General features: G+C 38.8%; 1 long non-coding RNA gene across 1 annotated transcript; it reads left to right on the top strand.

Moving 5' to 3' along the window:
* Positions 1-247: 247 nt before the first annotated feature.
* LOC135297896 (uncharacterized) lies at positions 248-18,134 on the top strand. The gene is made up of 4 exons (XR_010359824.1): positions 248-342; positions 2,582-2,832; positions 4,792-4,874; positions 13,884-18,134. It is a non-coding gene; the product is annotated as an uncharacterized LOC135297896 (long non-coding RNA).
* The last annotated feature ends 966 nt before the right edge of the window (positions 18,135-19,100 follow it).

The following is a 19,100-nucleotide window of genomic DNA, read 5'->3' as shown; positions in this document are numbered from 1 at the left end:
CCTTTCCCTGATCTTTTACTGCTGAGCACAGTGCCATAGGGTGAGATTGCTCTTTGGTCAGCTGGAATCAGCTGGGTCCCCTCCCAGCACTCCCCACCTCCTCACTGGGAGCAAAGTCTGGAAGGACAACTTGCTGCAGTGCAAGCTGTGCTCACGAGCTGTACAGCCACTGCTGTGATATCAGCACTGCTTCAGCTGCCAGCTCAAAGCACAGCACCCTGCAGGAGTGTGTGCTCCTCCACCCCAGCCAGTCCCAGTACACCAGGACAGTCACTGGAGTTGGTGAGTGAGACACGGGACCTGCCAAAGCCTGCAGCCCTCTGAGGCACAGATGAATGCCAGGTAGGATGCCCTGAAGCACCTAAGGCAAAAATAAACAGCTATTTTAGGCATGCCTATGTTCTGTAACACTTTGGGTCCTGCCTTTATCTCATTTGTATTAGATTTTTTCCTCCCATGATGCCATATTGCTGTGTGGTGGCAATCCCTGATTGGTACCATTGCTGAGTGAAAAACAACCACAGCTTCTGAATGTAGCAGGCACTTGCTTGGAAAAATGTATCTGAATGCACATGCATCTGGATTTTTCTATCTCTACCAGTGATAACCATGTGTTGGCCCAGTTGAGCCCATTTCTGATCCTGCCAGATGTGTTGGTATCATGTACTTTAAATCACTTAGAGAGGCCGTGTGTCTTCCACAGCAAATTCTAGGAACAGGGAATGAAGCATATGACAAAGCATATGACTCTTATGACAAAGAGTCATATATTGGTAAGTAATTTCCAGTCCTGGTATAGGGCTTGGCTTATGCAGCACAGATGGACAGTTTTGACATGACATCTTTATGTCTACTCAGTTAGTGCCTCTGAAATGTGTGCTAGCAGCCAGGTAGATGTTCAGATGCTGAACGACTTTTGGTGCTCTTGATTTGAACTGTAAATCCACGCAAATGTTATTTCTAGTGGAGAATTTATTTGCTATAAACTAAGGAGGTGAATGTAACATATGTAGTTCAGAAGAATTATAACTCTTGACATCTTTTTACTGGCTGGTGGGGCAGCATTTTTGGCTTGGTATTGCTTCAGAAAGGCTTTAGGTAAATTGTACTTAAGGGGTCTTTAGTAATGAGGAAAAAGGACAAGTGGAATTTACCTGTCTAGACAACTGTATCTGCATGGGATAACCCCAGCTGGCAAGTATCAAACTCTGACACACTTGAGGTGCATCTGAAGATTGAATGCCATAAATAAATTAGCTTTTCATTTCAAAAAGAGGCATTTTGAAGTGCAGGACAGTCACCTTTGACCTGTGCCTCTGCTGCTGTAGAAATAGAGCAGCTTTGCCAACAAGTCTGTCCCACTCCTCCCTGGATTGTCAGGTCTGGTTTCTGCAGGTCAGGGGTACAGCTGCCCATGACCTCAGTAGTGAAACTCTCCCATCTTGGCAGGCCATTGCTTTCAAACTGCTGAATAATTTATTGGCACCTAAATGCTGTTGAAAAACACAGCATTCATGGCTTTGGCACCAGAGTAAGTGTTAAATGGCTGGCAGGAGGGCTATCTGCAGGGGCAGGAGTGGTGTTTCACACCTAATTATCACTTTCCAGTGTCCTCTGGCTTGATAATTGAGAACTGCAATATGGAAAGGTTTCAGAAATATTTTGGAAATGTAATTACCTAGCTAACAGTAAATTAAGCTATAATAATGCCTTTTCCCTCTGTCCTTTTGAAAGTGTTTTCTGTTTTCTTATTTTCTGGAAACAAATTGGCACAGGAAGGGTCAGTTTTCCTGAAACAATACAGGGACAATCATGTCCCAGTTCCCTCTCTGCAGACATATGTACTGTAAAACATTACCAAAACTAATATTAAATAAGAAGAGGCACTCAACAATAGCATGTGACAAGCAGGTGGCAGAACAATATGAAAAAAAAATGAGTTGTCCTTCTTGCCATCAGCTCTGTCCTGTCTGTGGGGAGCTGGGTGATGACTGGAGAAGTGGATCTGGGTAAAGGAGTACAAAAAAGGCCTGAAGGAGACAAGGCCACTGCTGCCATGGGAAATCCCAACCCAGAGCTCTGTTGATAAAGTTATAAACTCTTGAGAGAAGGTATAAACTATTTGTATTCCACTCTCCCTCTTTCAACAATCCTCTGCTCCAAAGATTAAAAAGGGGTTTCTTTGTTTTTAATTTGCCATCTGCATTTATTTCTAGAGACTTTATATCCATTTATTTTTGTGTCAACATTTTCTCCAGCTTCTAGCAGATTTATTTTCCCTGACTCCTGTGTTGTTCCTGTAAATTTAAATAATAATTACTTTAATAACTAATTAATAAATAATTAATTTTTTTGTTTTATTTTTAGAGCTAGAGCAACAAGTTCTAGACCTCACAGGTGCTGATTATGTATTCCTGTAAAAACAGATCTTGTTTCTGTCACAGCTTAAATTTATCTTTACAGAAGATGGAGATTCAAAAAGGTTTTTAAATAACTCAGTCACACAGTTCTTCCCAGCTGCTTTTCTTTGCATTCATTGCTGTTCTCTACATTACTGCTGGAAATATTCCTTGTTGTCTAGTATCCCATGTGATGGAAAAGTTGCTATGAGAATTTATCAAGAGAAATCAGAGGAAGAAGCTCCTGGAAAGACTGGTGGTCTGCTGGGATCTGGAGGAAATGAGTTGTGAGCTGGTAAATTGGATGACTCCTCTCTCAGAGTGAAGATTAATGGGATAACCCTGCTACTGATTAAAGGCAGCTGAAAAGGGGATTGTCAACAGCAAGGGACCACTTTATGCATTTGCTGCTTTCATGAGAGACTTTCTGAAGGTGAGGAGGAGTGAGACAGTAATACAGAAAGTCATTGTGTGTTGGTAAATTAGGAGCTGTAACATGGGGGGGACTGTGGTATTTTGCTACCACGCTGTCCAGGCCACAAACCTTTGCTCAGTAATGTCTGCTGTCATGACTGCTGATAAACTCTAGAGAAAAGGGCTCCAGATCTTGCCAGTTTAATGCTAAAGTCTCTAGACGCTTTTTTAAGGGAACAAGTGGCTCCCCACGTGTATCTGTGATGGCAAAGACTTGGAATGTCAAAATCTGTCTTAAAACAAGTGACAGCATTTATCACAGTCTGAATACCGAAACTTGTGTTAACTATGTCACATGGCAAACTTCTTTAGATAATAGGGCACAAAATTCTCTTTCCACTTCAAAATGACCTGAAGCCAGGCTTTCTGAAGCTTGGATTTTGATGCATTTTATTGCAGAAGTTACAGTATACAAATAACTAGAAATGAAAGAGAGTAATTGTTCAGAAAGAAAGATGATGTTTTAACTAAATTGTGCAGTGATACTGACACTTCCAAGTCAGCAGGTCTGAGGCACTAGTGTTAAATCCTAATATTTCCATTTAGACTGATGTTTGACAGTATTATAAAAAATGGGGAAGTCAAAAGGACTACTGTTCCCGTGGCTGACAAGGAAACTATTTTATATAATTGTTTCAGCCTACAGAAGAGGGTAATTCCTTTGGACATTGCTGGGTTTTATTTTCATAAAGAGTGAATAAATTATCTCAGTCCCCGGATCAGAGGATGTTAAGTTCAAATCCTGTCACTGAAATAATCACTACAAAATAGTTCAGTGTTGATTCTGCAATTTGTGGGTAGTTTTGATGGGAAAGGCATTTTTCCAAGTTTGCTCTCTTGATGTGTTGAAATTACAGAAAAAACTGATTTCTCAAAAGGGTGGCCAGGATAGTCAAAATGGGAATTGGCTGAAATATGTCCAATAAAAAGTAGACTAAATTCAATAAAAGGTAGCCTTGCTGTTATATTTTTGTATCTACCAAAAGCCTATGACAACTTAACTAGATCTGGCTATTTTTATGATTTTTAAGATGTCTCTCTTAGAAGTCCTCAGGAAAGAATCCACATGAGTTTTAAGAAATCGCACATTGAGTTTCTGCAGAATTTAAAGGTGTTTCCTTGTGAAGTTTTTTTTGACTGAAGGCTAGGGAAAATCATGATCAACCATATCAAACATGGACTTTATTAATTCAATTCACATTTATACTATTTATATTTCAGATTTATTAAATTTTTATTTTAGAACTACTTCTGATCAATTAATTTTTTTGGAAGGTAAAAACAGTTCTTATTAGCTTACAAACAACATTGTCAGGAAAATAATCACTAATTATACTTAATATGTGATTATATTATAAAAATGTTTATTTTCATGTTCTAGTCTATCCTTTTTGTCCTTGAAGAACTGAAAAAGGTATTTCTGGGTTTTATGAGGCTTTGTAAGTTATTTCCAGGGTGCTTTAATGTGTGGAAAGCACAACAAATGAATGTCCCTTCATTTCATATGCAGACTAAACTTCTGGGCATTTTTACTTCTTTTTTTTTTCAGGCAAAACCAGAAATATATTAGCAAAGATTCTCATAAGCAAGGCATTAAAAGAATTATGAGAAAATTATTTTTGTCTAGCCAATGAAAAAGCAAAAACCCTCAAATCCCAACAACCTGAGTTAACCATTGGTGGTGAAATGATGAAATGACAGCTGCTGGGACACAGTTACCAGATGTGTGTGTCCACCAGAGTAGTGAAATTGATCTATTAGATACATTTTTTTTATTATGATATTTAGATCAATTTTGCCTAAAGTCTTTAAAATATGAGAACAGGTAAATCAGTGTTCACTAACATTGACAATTAATTTTTTTATCATAACAGATGACTTTTCTGCATCTTACTCATTTGGTTGTTTTCTTGCAAAGCAATTCTTTTCATAGCCAGTCCATTCTCAACCTGCAAGATCAGTGTCACTTACAACAACAGAGAAGTCATAGAGATTTGAGTGGTGAGTAGCTCACTGTTTTGTTATGGTTGTAGCTAATTACTCTTCAAGCTCTGCTACTTCACAGGGATTTCACTCTTAGGGTCTCTAAACAGAAATCAGTTAGTTTTGGCAGCCTCTGGTCTGCTGTGTAACATTCATCAGTGTCTTTCCCTGGCGTTTCAAAGGCAACACTTACATGTAATGGTTTTGCTGTGAAACAAAACAGAGAAGGAGTATTGTGGTGTTGAAAACACATTTCACAGGGTTGTTACAGTTTTTTTGGAAGGATGCCCTTTATTTAATTAATCTTGCTGCCTTTTTTTTTTTTTTAATTTTTTTTTGCATTTTCCATCACCATTTTATTATTCTCTGATGGACTTGGTCCCCAGAGCTGGCTCCAGGGAGAGGTCTGCTGGATCAGACTGTGGTGCTTTCCACTGCAGTATTTCCATGAGCCCTTCATGGTTCGCAGTGTGGCGTGCAGGCCTACTGTGAACCATCAAATGATCTGTTTTCTTTTCCCTTGAGGTGAACCACATTCGCTTGTATAAGAAAGCAAAACCTCCACAGTAGACCTGAAAAGCAGCCTACTGCTTTGGAGAGGGCTCCAACAGGCCTTGATGTAAAACCCTGACCCCTGTTAATGGGATTCTATTGCCATAAAGCCTCCTTCAGACATTTATTTATTAGACATGTATTTATTATGTAAGGAGGTGATGCCAGTGTGCTCTGCTGGATTAAAGGTTGTTGAGCTTCATGATTATTCTAGAAAGATTTATTTTCCTCTGCACGCAATTACACACCAGTCCAGCGAAATGAGCACAGTGGAAAATCTCACCCCACTGCTTTGATGGACTAAGCTGGTGCCATCCGCAGTCTGCAGACAAGGGCTAAAGAAACTGAGACATTTTCATAATGTTACTGAATGACAGCTGAGGTGTAAAGTAATTTCTGTGGTAGACAAGCACCTGGAAGAAAAAAAAGTAGCTTGCCTTTGGCAGAGCTAAGGCTGAACTCATTGTCCAGGCTGGGATCTATCCAGACACGTCATGACTTTGGCTACATCTAAATAAACAGCTCTGAATGCTGATTTAGAGGTATTAATGTGTTTCTTGAATCATTTATGACTATGTGTAGTGACAATTGTGCTGCAACAAATCCACCACATAAATCAGGTGTGTGTTTTGGCATGGTCAGTCCTGCATGGAAGAGCAGCTTTTAGGTGAGGAAAAGAAAAGTTGCCTCATAAATGTCAATAAGATACTCATTCCATCAGATGCCAGGAAAAAGAGAAAAGCCCCTAGTAGCAATAGCAGGGTTACCATCCATGAATGCTGATGAACTATCAAGTAACTGTACACTCAAAACAAGCTTTTGTTGTCATTAATATTCAGAGAGATTAAAAATAAACTGGCATCACTTTCTTTTTATTATATATAGGCTTGTATGCATCTCTGTGTGCATATTTGTCACCTGGCAACACAGCTGCAGTTTATTTAAACAGTTTTATGAATTATATATATTTAACAGTTGCTTTAATCTCTATTTGCAAGCTATGTACTGGCTGAATGTAACTGTAGAGCAAGATTGATAAAAAGTAATGTAAAGCAGTAAGATTGTCTGCATTTTTGTGCCTGATGGTGTGGATTCTCATTACCAGAAGTGCATTAGTTGAGATGTGGACTTATATTAACCACACATGTGAGAGTCACACGATAAATTGTTCAGCTGCTGATAGCAGGCTTGAGCTCACTTTTCTCTATAGCAAAGTCTGTTTGAGCTTGAAGTCTTAAGAGGTTTTTGAGAATTTACAAGAAAAATTTGTGTTTATTTTGATTTTAGATATTGGCAATTTTAAAATGAGGTTGGCATTTCAAATGCTACTCTGAGTTCTGGAACTTAGATCCATCTTGGGTATTCGAGACATTTTAAAATCTAGAAGACTTTACATCCCCAGCAGTCATTGAAAAAAGACTCTCCCAGGGGACAATTCAGAAGCTGCACCACATTCAGGGACCTTCTCTGAATCCACTGGCCACAAGAGGAACATAAAATCTTATAGGGTCCTCTGACTTGGTTGCTAGAGCTAAATGCTTGACAGGAGGTCACTGAATCTGAATTTGAGTAGGAGGAAACAAGCAGGAAGGCACAATTAATGAAAGAAAAACAGACTTTATCCTGACTTCTTTTTGTTCCCTTCCTCTTAAAAAAAAACTATTACAGAGTCATTAATTTGTTAATTTTTTACTTGCTTATAAAAAATTATCTTTGTGACACCCCCTTTCCAGGTCCTGTTCTTCCATGATCAATTTGTGAAATGGAAATTCAGGATACTTGATACCAGACTCTAGAACAGCTCTTTGCCCAAGTCATACCAGCATAACCAAACTGGAGCTGCCTTCTTTGGGAACCAAGAATACAAATCCTTTCTATGGATTAACAGACATATTTCCGTTTTTGAAAACATGAGCAAATGTTCCATCAAAATAAATATTTTACATAAATAACTTATCCAGATATTTAGCTACAGAACAGTGCTTTATGAAGCTTGCCAGCTCCAGCTTCCAATATGCTATTATCTGTGTTTAACAAAAGAAAAAACAAGAAAAAACCCAAACCAACCAACCAATCAACCAAACAACAGCCCCTCCCCCAAACCGAAGCCAAAACCCCAAACAAACCAACAAGACCACAAAACACAAGTTTGTTGAAAAATAACAACTTGCCACACATTCCAGGGTATCTCCTTCAAGCAAGAAGAGGTGACCCTCTGGATGCTAGTATTTCCAAGACCTTATCCATGGCAAGCAGAATATAAGTTACATTTCACTTACTCTAAACCTCCTCAGCCAGCAAGGGGTCATTTCCACTCATGGGAAGAATGAGGCAGATCTCAAAATGAACTCACTTTTTGATCTTCTGCATTATTTATGAAGTCTTTTAGGAACACACTCTTTGTGTGTGAAATTGAAATGAGGAGTAGGGTGAACAAATATACTTGCTTAGTGTATTGGTACAATTAGTCATTAGAAAATAAACCTGTGTAAGGATGAGTGATGGACTTGGTAAAAGCTGGCAAAACATTTTGGGTGGAATACACCTTTATTTCTGCCTATAGTTACTTCTGATTCAGATGATGATATGATAATTCAGGTGCTCTAGTGAGTCCAAAGGTGCTGGAGCATGTCTAAAGAGGGTAATGAAGCTGCTGAAGAGTCTGGAGAACAAGTCTGATGAGGAGTCGCTGAGGGAATTAGGTGTGTTTAATTTGGAGAAATGGAGGGTCAAGAGGGAATTGATCTCTCTCTCTAGAACTACCTGAAAAGAGGTTGTGTGGAGGTGGGGGTCACTGTCTTCTCCTGGGTAACAAGTGGCAGGATGAGAGAAAATGGTCTCAAGCTGCATGAGGGGATGTTTATGTTGGATATCAGGAAAAATTTCTTCACTGAAAGGGTGGTCAGGGATTTGAAAAGGCTGCCCAGGGAAGTGTTTGAGTCACTGTCCCTGGAGGTCTTTCAGACATGTACATGTGGCACTTGGGGACATGATATTGTGGGGGATCTGCAGTGTTTGATGCCAGGACCCCATGATCTTAGACATATTTCCCAAGGTTAATGATTCTATGAATCTATGAATTTCATGTCCAAATGTGGCTGTGGAACTGATTCCAGTGTCCCATGAATTCAGCAGGATGGCTGAGGTGCAGTGGTCCAAGCTAGAATAGGATTTAGGCTGTAAGAAAAACGTTCCTTATGGATAAAACCCTGCTTTGTAATTTAGCAAAACATATTAAGGAATGGGTTACTGTAGCAAAAGGGAGAATGTGAAAATACTGCTCAGCAAAGTGATTTCTATTTTATGCCTTTTGGCAGCCTCATGGTTTGGGTTTCTCCTGTATTACCAACATACAGAAAACCCAGGCTCCTGGATTTCTGGTGTATTAGCTGGTTTTTACTGGGGGTTAGCTCGAGTGGTTCAGACTGTGTTTACCCTCAGTACAGCATCACCTGTCTGCTGAGAAGACCCAAGAGGCTCAGCTGTGATCACTGCCAGTGGAGACTGTTCAGTGTTTTTATTGCAATCTATTCCTGGGAACCAATCCTGAGCCATCCAACTCCTTCACCCTGGACTCTTGCATGCCTCCTTGCTTCTCAAGTCCACTCCTGCATTTGGCCAGGCAGAGAATGCAGACTGGTGCACTCAAACAGTTTTTTGTACATGGGATAGTTTTCTCTCATGCAGAGATATTTTCTTTGTCATGGAGACTTCATTACCTCTGAGTTGTTTCTTTGACAAAACAGGTTGGATATAAGAAGGTTGGTAAAATCTATACACTTTGTGTGATGTGAATGTTGTTTCAAAATCTATTTTAATGACTTTTTCCCCCTTTTAAAGTTTCTAAGCACAAATATTATAAGTATTTATGCACATGACAAAAGCCATTTAAATAATATTCATGCATATGCCAAAACCTTTTTACTTCTGATCAATATTTATGTTTCCTTTCTATCTGCTCTTCTTAATTCCACTCATCTTCTCCTTGGATCATTTAAATGAATATTAACAGCAGGATACATTCTGCCAGATTTCCATTTCTCTGCCTTTCTCCAAACCAACACCTTGAATGCTGAAAGAAGAGTTTGATTGAGAGCAGATCTGTACAGCTCACCTTGCAGAGATACAGAATAAACCTGGTCACTTCAGTATCATCTGTCCATTTGCACTTGGAATAAGGTGCCTTGAGGAATCAGGTGAAGACAGGGCAGAGGTGGCAGACACCCTGATGTTGTGGCAGCCCCTTTCCCAGCCACACTGTACCATGTGGTGCAGCTCTGAGTGGGAGTAGCAGTGCCAGGACACAGGAGTGTGTGTGGACCAATAGCCATGATGGCACCTGCTGGGTGAGCACACAGACACAGAGACAAAAAACTCCAGTTAAAATGCCCTGCAGCATAGAGAGCATTAGACACACATCCAGAGATCTCCTTTTACACTGTGAGGCTGCACCAATTCTGCTGGTCATAATTTTCTGTTGATTTACTCAGTGGTATAAAACTGTTAATGGAAAAACACTTCATATAGAAACAACTCTGATGAATAGTACTATCCTTTTTCCTTCAGAAGAAAAAAAAGAAGCATATTTAACAACAAGTTTGATTACAGCTTTTCTATAGGAATGATAGGATGCCTTTTCTGACTTATCTCCAGATTTGGTGTGAATGAAAAAAGAGAAGTAAGCCCTTGAAACACTTGTATTTTGCTCAAATCTTGCAGCTTTGTCCTGTTTTCCCCATAATGCCCCACATTTGCAAGGAGACAGATCATCACCCTGTTCTCCTTTTGTCTGTAAATCTTATGAATTGAGGATCTATTTTTCCCTTGGTTTACATCATATTTAGTTAAGCAAATTTATACCAAAGCAGTGTTGGAAAAGCAATGTTTCAAATAAAGAAGTGTTTCCCAAAATCACATGAGGAAACCCTTTAATCCAAAGAGTTACTAAACGAGTTAGCATTCAGTTTTGAAATGGATGTCTCAGATGTAAAACAAAAGCTTGAACTGAGCACAACATAGTTATGTTGTAATGCTGAATACTTCACTGTTTTTCACTGTGCTGAAATACAGCAATAAGTTAAAATTACACACATTTTTTAAACACAATTGAGAGATTGCATTGAATTACAAAAGCCGAAATTTTAGTATCAAGCAATTAAAATTTTCTGATGAAAACAACATTTGTCACAAAGTTTTGATCTTGGATGATGCATTAGCAAATTGGGAAACAACAAATTACTAAACTTTGCATCCTTGGCCTGTTTCTGGTTGCTTAATTGCAGGCTGGCTCCTCTGCAGCTTTGGAGGAGATGGCATCTCTCCCCCCTGCTTCCTGTTTAATTTCACATGGTTTCACCTACACTTCATTGAGACCTGGACCCAATCTCGTACCACAGAAGCTGTTTAAGGATGAGAGGCAGAATTAACAGGATCACCATTTTTCTTGCTCTGGGGAGCCAGAGAAATGTTCTCTCAGCATTCTCTGCTGTGCAAGGAGTAGAGTCAAGCCCTTCTAATATTCCTGAATGTGGCAGAAACTCCTTTGCTATAGGATTTCCTGCTATGTAATTGAAATGTTTGCCTCAGACGAGGAATTTACTTCCACCAGGCACCAATCTATCCTTACATGCCAGACTGGCAGCTTCCTTTGTTGTTTTGAAGAGGCTGAAAATTCTTTCAGGAATTCTTTCAGACCTGTGGGACTAAGCCTACTATTTAGTTACTTTCAATTGTATCTTTGTGGGATATTGAAGGTTGAACAATGCCATTTCAAGAGCCCAATTCTCATATTTTTCTTCATTATTTCTTACATGCTGCCAAGTTATAATTGTGACCCTCTTGCAGTAGGTGTTCCTTAAACATTTACACAGTCCCTCTCCCAAAGAGTTTGTAATTTAGCACAAAGACTCAGTCAAAGCAAGATTAAAGTGGAAAAACTCAGAAGCCAATCACTTGGATGGGGTTGATATACACTATGTCAGGCAGCACCAATTGTTTGCTGAGGTTTCCAATTCCTCTTACAAACTTCTTGCAGACTCCATATTAATTATTAAAATCACCATATTTGCATATATATCCATTTTTTAAAATTTCCTTCTCCCACACAGACTCCATTGGCAGATACTTATGCATACCACAGACAACACATTGAATTCAATAACATGGATAAATAAACCAAAAATTCAACCTATTGCAAAGAGGGCTCCATCTAGCATCCTGTCAGAAGATTCATTCCCTCCCTTCAGCACACATAATCAGGGCAATCTTGACTGAATGCACAGGGATCAAACCACCAAACATTTCTTGCTGATGTGTTACAAAAGGTTTATTCTGTCCAAGTTCTGTGACCTCCTTTGGCATTTCCAGTGAAACGTGGCAGATCCCAGCTGGCTGAGTTAGATTGGCTATGATGCAGAAGCAAGTGACAGAAGTAATTTTTCAGCCTTTCTCAGAAGAGGTGGCCATGGAGGGCAAGCAGAGACTAGTGGGGTGTGAAGAAATCAAGCTTCAAAATTTTTGGAGAAGGCTTGAGGGAGACCTTATTGAGGCCTGCCATTATATAAAGGGGGCTTACAAGAAAGATGGAGGAGATGGTTTACCAAGACCTGTGGTGGCAGGACAAGGGGAAGTGGAAAAGGGTAGGTTTACATTGGACATGAGGAAGCTGGTTTTTTTTTAGATTTGATGGTGGAGAGATACTGGAACAGGTTGTCCAGAGAACTTGTGGATGTCCCATTATTGAAAATATTCAAAGTAAAGTGGGATAGGACTTTAAGCAACCTGGTCTAGTGGAAAGTGTCCCTGCTCATGACAGGAGGGTTGGAATAAATGGTCTTTTAAGGTATTTTCCAACCAGGAGCATCCTGTGATTCTGTTAACATATCTATATCCAGCAAAAATGTTCATCTTGAGGCTCAGTGACCTCAAAATCAGCATGTGATGGACATAGATCACATGGATGTGTGATGGATATGATGCCCAGTGAATCAGTAGGAAGAACACTAAATTTTGTTGCTACAAGCATGGTTTATTATCTAAAGGGCAAGGCAGTTTTCAACTTCTTCTGGTTTTGGGCTTTTCAAGGTGTGTCTCAAAGGTGTCTGTGGACAATGTCTCATTGGCAGCCACTGCCACTGATGGGGGCTTTGCAGTGCACATTAGAAACCATATTAGATGTGGGGAGAGACAATTTAACTTCTCATATTTGGGAAATAAGATTTTTACTGTTTCCTTTTCTTTTACTTTTAGAACAAGATAAGTGCTAAGGTTTTTTTCTCTATCACCTCATAAACATTAAGTAATTCTCTAAACTGTGCTAGAAGAAAAAATTCAGAATTAACATGGGGCAGTAAATAATATAAAAAGGTTTTTAATCAAGCCATGTTTATTCCCATCTGTACAAGACAGAGTAGATAAGCAGAGAGATGGACAAGTAATACCTTAATAGTGACACATTCACAAATGTTCCTGGAAATACAGAAATTGAAAGCATGTTATAAGTGTGTGCTGTTAAAAATGCTGAAAAGCCTGCTTACTTCTTGACACCGTATGTCTGTTTTTTGTATTAAAGGGTTCAGAAACATTGTTTATAGATATTGCATGACCATGAATGCCAAAAATAATAATCCTATTAAGTTTAGTCCAAATAGCATGTAATGAGATTCAAAATGATATGTTAAATACACATTCTAATAATGAAACTCAAATTGCTTTACAAATAGCATCGCAGAACATTAGCCTATTTTGATTCTAATAATTACTTGCATCCTGTGTTCCAAATCTATTCAATATGCTTTGTGTAAGAACAAATATTTGTTCTACTAATTGTTCTGCAATTCTCCTGGTTATTTTTAAAAGGCTAAAGGGCTACACAAGACCAGCAGTTGTCTGTTAGAATAAGATCTGGTTGTTTTTTTTACTTTAATCATCTTACAGAATTTGAAGAAATTAGGTTCTCTAATACCTCTGTCTTTTGTCCAGATTTCAGTTGTCTGTGTTTTGTATACTATCATTAAACCACTTTTCAAGTGAATCTTTGCCAGACTAAACATAATTTTTCCTCGTAGAACATTCCTTCCAAACCACATACAACCACTGTAGCCCTTTCTGGATTGTCCTAAGATGTAGATTGTTGATTTTTAGGCTAGGCATTATTTCTAGTTTACATATTAATTCTTAACTATTAATATATTATGATCATATCATATTGTCAGTTAAAAAGGAGCTATCGATATATTTTTGACTGCAGAAAAATGTGAACTATCTATAAAGAAACCATATGGTTTAAATGTTTCAAAATATTGTTTTAAATAGAAAGAGAACAACTATGAATGGGAAAGGAGCTCAGCTTTCGTTCACTTCTGGCTTCACAATGAAACAGCCTGGGATCTCAGTGGGTATTAGAAATGGACCAGAATTGTATAAATGCTACTTTATCCACCCCTTGAAATATTTATTCAGGTTTCTCTCCTTAAGTCTTTTACAGATGTGAAGTCGATTAGTCTTCAGTCTCACTGCCACAATCTCAAAGACCCAGTGTGTGGCCTCCAACACATGGAAAGATGACCAATGTGCAAGATGCACAGGGGACTTTTCAGATCTGAAGCCAACAGTCTGAAAAATAAAGTACCCAGGGAAAGTGTGTCTTCTTTCCACTGACAGTGAGATCAGGTTCAGGGAGAAGCTAAGCATGCAAGTTAGATATGAAGAAAAAAGTCAAGCAGACAGAACACCATTGTCTTAATTTTTCACCACACTGTATTTGTATTTTGTTCTTTTAAAAAGTACTTTAATTTTGTTTTGTGCCATCCAAATGGAGAGTATCTGAATACCACTGTTATGTTACAACTCTTTGATAGCTTCATGTCTTTCCAATTTCTCTGTGCTCTACTTAAAGAAGTAGAGGAGAAACAGTCAGATAGTAAAAATGCCCACTGCAATATCGTGGCCTTAAAAATATCCTGTGTTTGAATGGCAATTCCTTTTTTTCTTAGCTGAGTTGCGTGTAATTCTTTTCACATATATGGAATAGTCCTGGGTATTGAGTACAGCTGGGATTTCTGAATACAAATTCAACCTGACTGCATACCATTGAAATAGAACTCAGTTGCTTGGAGAGTCTATTGGAGAATTCCTTAAGTCTCATTAATCACGTATGTGGTGACACTGGAGGGGGCTCTTTACTTTTTTATTTCTCATTTGTCTCTGATATTCCCTGTTTATTACAAAATCCCTTCCTTTGCTGGATTTATAATGTGGCTATTTTCCAATACAGTTGTATCCTTTCACTCCCAAGCGGAGCCACCCATGTGTGAGAGCTGGGAACCTGGAGCTTTTTGATGAATATCCTTACTTGCCACAGAGCAAAGAGACCATGACAGACCTTGGAGATGCTTGATGGTGTGGCCCACCAGGAAGATGACAATTACAGATGGAGTTTGCTGATGCTGTGTGCACAATCAGATTCCAGTTCCCTCTGCAGCAGAATGTGTCTGTCCCTCCGCTGTTCTTCTCCAAGAAATTTGTCATTTGTTAAAGAAATATGCACATCTAATTAGGAAATTCATTAATTAATATTATTTGCAGCATAGTTGCTGTCTTTTAATATTGATGCTGAGCTGAAAATTTGTGAAGATATTTAGGTATCAAGATGTCTGTGAGGCCATGATTGCCTAATGGGCATCCAGCTTCCAATGCCTTAAACAAATCATCTTTCCCATTTCTAATTTTCTCATGCCTTCTCCTTCTCTCTAATCCAGATTCCTCTCTTGATCTGTGCAGTGGTAAATCATGACCACATATTTGAAGTTCCAGTCAGTTTTTTACACAAAGGTGAGATGCTAGGTACATGGAATGGATTTGCAGAGGGGTTTCTCCTTGTGTTGGAAGTGTGGCAATTGAAAACACTTCAGAGGAGGCACTGCATGCTATTGATACTGCACAGTTACAGCTCCAAAACTCCACTTGGTTTATGTGCAGATGACAAATTTTCAAGTGCACATGAAAAATGTCACTTTTTTTTTGTGTGCAGTGCTCATACCTCATTTGTCCATAGGCATGAGAGCTGAGCATGAAACCATAATTTTCTGTTAGGAGGCATCTAAGGTCCTTTTCCTTGTAAGCTCATAGCAAACATTCTTTGTTTGGAAAAATGTGACCTTTCAGATGAAGAACTATGTATGGGTATAGGGACCTAGTAAAAGTTGTAGATGTGCAAAAACTTACTCACCTTGGAGAAAGAAAGGACTAAAGAGGGATTTTAGTTCTGTTTTAAAACTTGCACTGACATATATGGTGCATTTACAATGTATAAGCATTACTCATAAAATCACCCACACAAATAAATTTCTAACTACATTTATGGAGCCTGACACCTTTTCCCCCTCATTCCAAACAATACTTAGGTGGTGTTTCTTCCCCTTGTTTGATGTGGCTTATTCTTTTTCTGGTTTTGTGGTAGGAATTTGACATAAAGGACAGCACCACTGCAGTGATTTCTATTAATTGTCATGTTAAGTAACTTGATGCTAAGAGCTACCATAGGTGTTAACAAAAAATTGCTTCCAGAACATAAATGTGTGCTGCCAGCAGAATTTAACCTCAGGCTGTAAGAGTAACACTGAGACATGAGGAGGCTGAAGTGGAGTTCTGCCAGATTTCCCTGTGCAGATTATGCAGGTGTTTCCCTAAAAAAGAAAAGTCGATAATAGATACTATGGTAATTTATTTCCTCCAAATGATACCACAGGCAAGCAGACTTTTTGGCATGAGTTTTGACCAGGAAATAATTGTGATCTCCTCAGTATTACTTAAATACATTTTTTATAGAAAGCATAAGGAAATTTACGTTAAAATATATCATGTGTCAAAATCCCTGTATTTGATAAATGAAAAATGTTGGTGGCTGTTCCCATAATGCTTTTTGAATTATAAATATGGGGAAGAATCAAGAAAATGGAAAAGATAAATACTTCAAAATGAAAACATTTGAAATAGAGAAGGTTTGTTTTTTTTTTTTAGGAGCTCTACTTGGCAATTTCAGGAAGAGTTTGTTAAAACTTAAACTGCTGACTCTGCACACTGGGATGGAAGATTGCCTTCTACTCCCTCAATTGTCAGGGTCAGTCCAAATAGGTAATAGATTGTCCCACCATGTCCTTAGTTACAGCAGTTTAATTTCCAAAGACACCAGCTGAAGTCATACCTTGGTAGAGAGCAGAAGAGTAACCTGTAGGGTGGCTTCTTCTCTCATTTATAATGGTGTAAATGAGCTAAAAGCAATGGAGGCCTGATTCAGAAATGGTAGAAAGTGGGAGCTGGGCTTCTAGTTTTGACCCTCCCCAAAAGCCCATAATAAGAACCAGATGACTCAAAGTTGCTAAATTCAGATGCTAAGGGATTCAGTAAAACACGTATCCAGCACTTTGCAATGACAAGCACTCACTCCTGGAGGGACAGACCCACAGGGTGACATTTGAGCGCAGGGTAAAGCAGGTGAGATCGGCAGCTGAGTGAACCAAGTGAGAGTAGGTGTGGCCCTGGCTGAAGTTAAACTTCACTCAGTGCACTCACCCCCTCAGCTGCCACACAGACCCCTCAGCCCACTCGAGTTGGCTTTATTGAGCAGGCAGGATGCAGTTCAAACCCCACTGTAGGGGTTTGAGAACTGCTGAGAAGGCTCCCATGTATTTGCGAGCTATAGGATGAGGAATACAGACACGGTTTGCTTTGGGAAGCAGCATTATTGCATGAAGGTATCCTGGAGTGAACCAGCTTGGAAAAAACAGTCTCACAGCAGTGATGTTGGAGTGGGATCTTCCTCTGCACATCCTCATCTATTCCCTCCCCACCATATATGTACTGTAAAATAAAACTGAACTCAGTGTTGAAAGCTTAGGAATATTGTGAGAAACATTATTCTTGGAACAACATATGTATGCATTGAGGGATGACAATGACTGTGCTCCAGTGTAGAGTGGTTAAGGGGGCTCCAACCACATTTAAACTCAGCCCATGAACCTGATGAACATTTTATTCCTGTTTGCCAAAACTAAGAACTGAAATGGAGGACAACAGAGGAAAAAAAGGAACTCAGCACATTTACAATGTTAATCTATGTGGGATATTAATGAATAAGGTTAAAAATGGAGGGGCTTTATTAGTGAAAAACATAAACTGAATACTGACCAATGTTTGCTATAAATGCAATCACAGTTTAACAGCATTTTGAAATGGGGGATCTGCAAACTGAAAGCAGGCCTGGAGCTCCTGTCTGTGTCCAGGTTTCATCCTGTCATGGGACAACAAATGTGTATCAAAGTCAAGGCATAAACTCTGCTAATTCTTCAGTATAACCTTTTCACATCACTTGGCAACTGCCCATTTAACTGAAAACTGCCTGAGGAATATGCTAACAAGGAGATTTAAAGGTCTTCTTTATAAGATCAACATATCTCTCCCCCACATAAACTCTGAGAAAAAGAGTAACTAGTAAACAGAGCTGTAAATCCTTCTCAGTTTTTGAATAAAAATTTTAGCTTTATTAATGCAGCAAGTTTTCCTTTTCATAATAGGACAGAAGTACTACAAAAAGTAATATAATTTTATTTTGTTACAAAAAAATCTGTTGAGTTCTTTCATATGTTTTAATTTCTTTAAAAGGAAATTGATTATGAGTGGTACTGTCAAAACCTGCTTTTAAAAAATTTTTCAATGCAATTGTAAAATGCAAAAATGTTGGCCAACTATAACAATGCAATGTTTGAACAGTACCTCTTTTAAAAAGAGCAATGTCATTCATGATGATCAGTCAGTCACTGATATTCCTTGCTGCCTCTTGTTTTGCAGTGTGGCATAGGAAAGAGACTATTAAAATCCAGCTGATGGTCTAAAATGATTCCTGTGTCTTATGTTAAGGGCTACAGAAAAAGAGAGCTTTGATGCTGCTAAGAAACATTTAGCTTGGATTGTATCAAGAGAGGTAACTTCAAGATCTAAAAAATAAAACCCTCAAGCTCTGCTGAAATGCTTTTTTCCTCCAATTTCCTTCACAAAATGGAGTGGAGAGTTTGAGCTATGCACAAGTTGAGTGAAAAGGTACTTTTCAGCTATAAGAACCAGCTTGTTGCCAATTTCCGTCAAAATAATGCCCCAGGTTAAATCCTGGTGCTATTGAAGTCATTGTCCAAATGCTCATTGGCTGCGAGGGGAGATCAGGATTTGTCCTGTTCAATTCATTAGTGATGGTATGAACCCCAAGTAGTATTACGCTTCCTTTAAAGAAAGAGAAGCTCCTACTTACTGTTTATATACTAACGTTATTTCTCACACGTTTATTGTGTTACTCGCCTTAATTTGGTGCCATGCTGGGTCCCTGTGGGATGCCACTCAAACATTATGTCAATGTTCTCAAAATTGAACTCCAGTGCTTTATTTTACAAATGGCTTCTAGCAGATGTGTGGCACACTTTATTAACTTAAGTACCCATTAGTTGAAAATTTCATTAGTTTGGGGGAAAGGGATCAGTTTCATCAATAGATCTGGTATGGGTGGACCCTTTGTGTCAACCTGACCCATATCAAAACGGATTATTGTTGTAAGTGAGACAAGTGACCTAATGTTCTGCCTATTATGCACACATGATCTATAACCTTTTAAAATACTAGTGTGGGAAAGGAGCACACTTCAGTGCG

The sequence above is a fragment of the Passer domesticus genome, chromosome 3 (assembly GCF_036417665.1).
Source record: "Passer domesticus isolate bPasDom1 chromosome 3, bPasDom1.hap1, whole genome shotgun sequence".
In the NCBI taxonomy this organism is placed as follows: Eukaryota; Metazoa; Chordata; class Aves; order Passeriformes; family Passeridae; genus Passer; species Passer domesticus.
The sequence above is the reverse complement of the archived record's forward strand: the minus strand, read 5'-3'. Positions and strand labels throughout refer to the sequence as shown.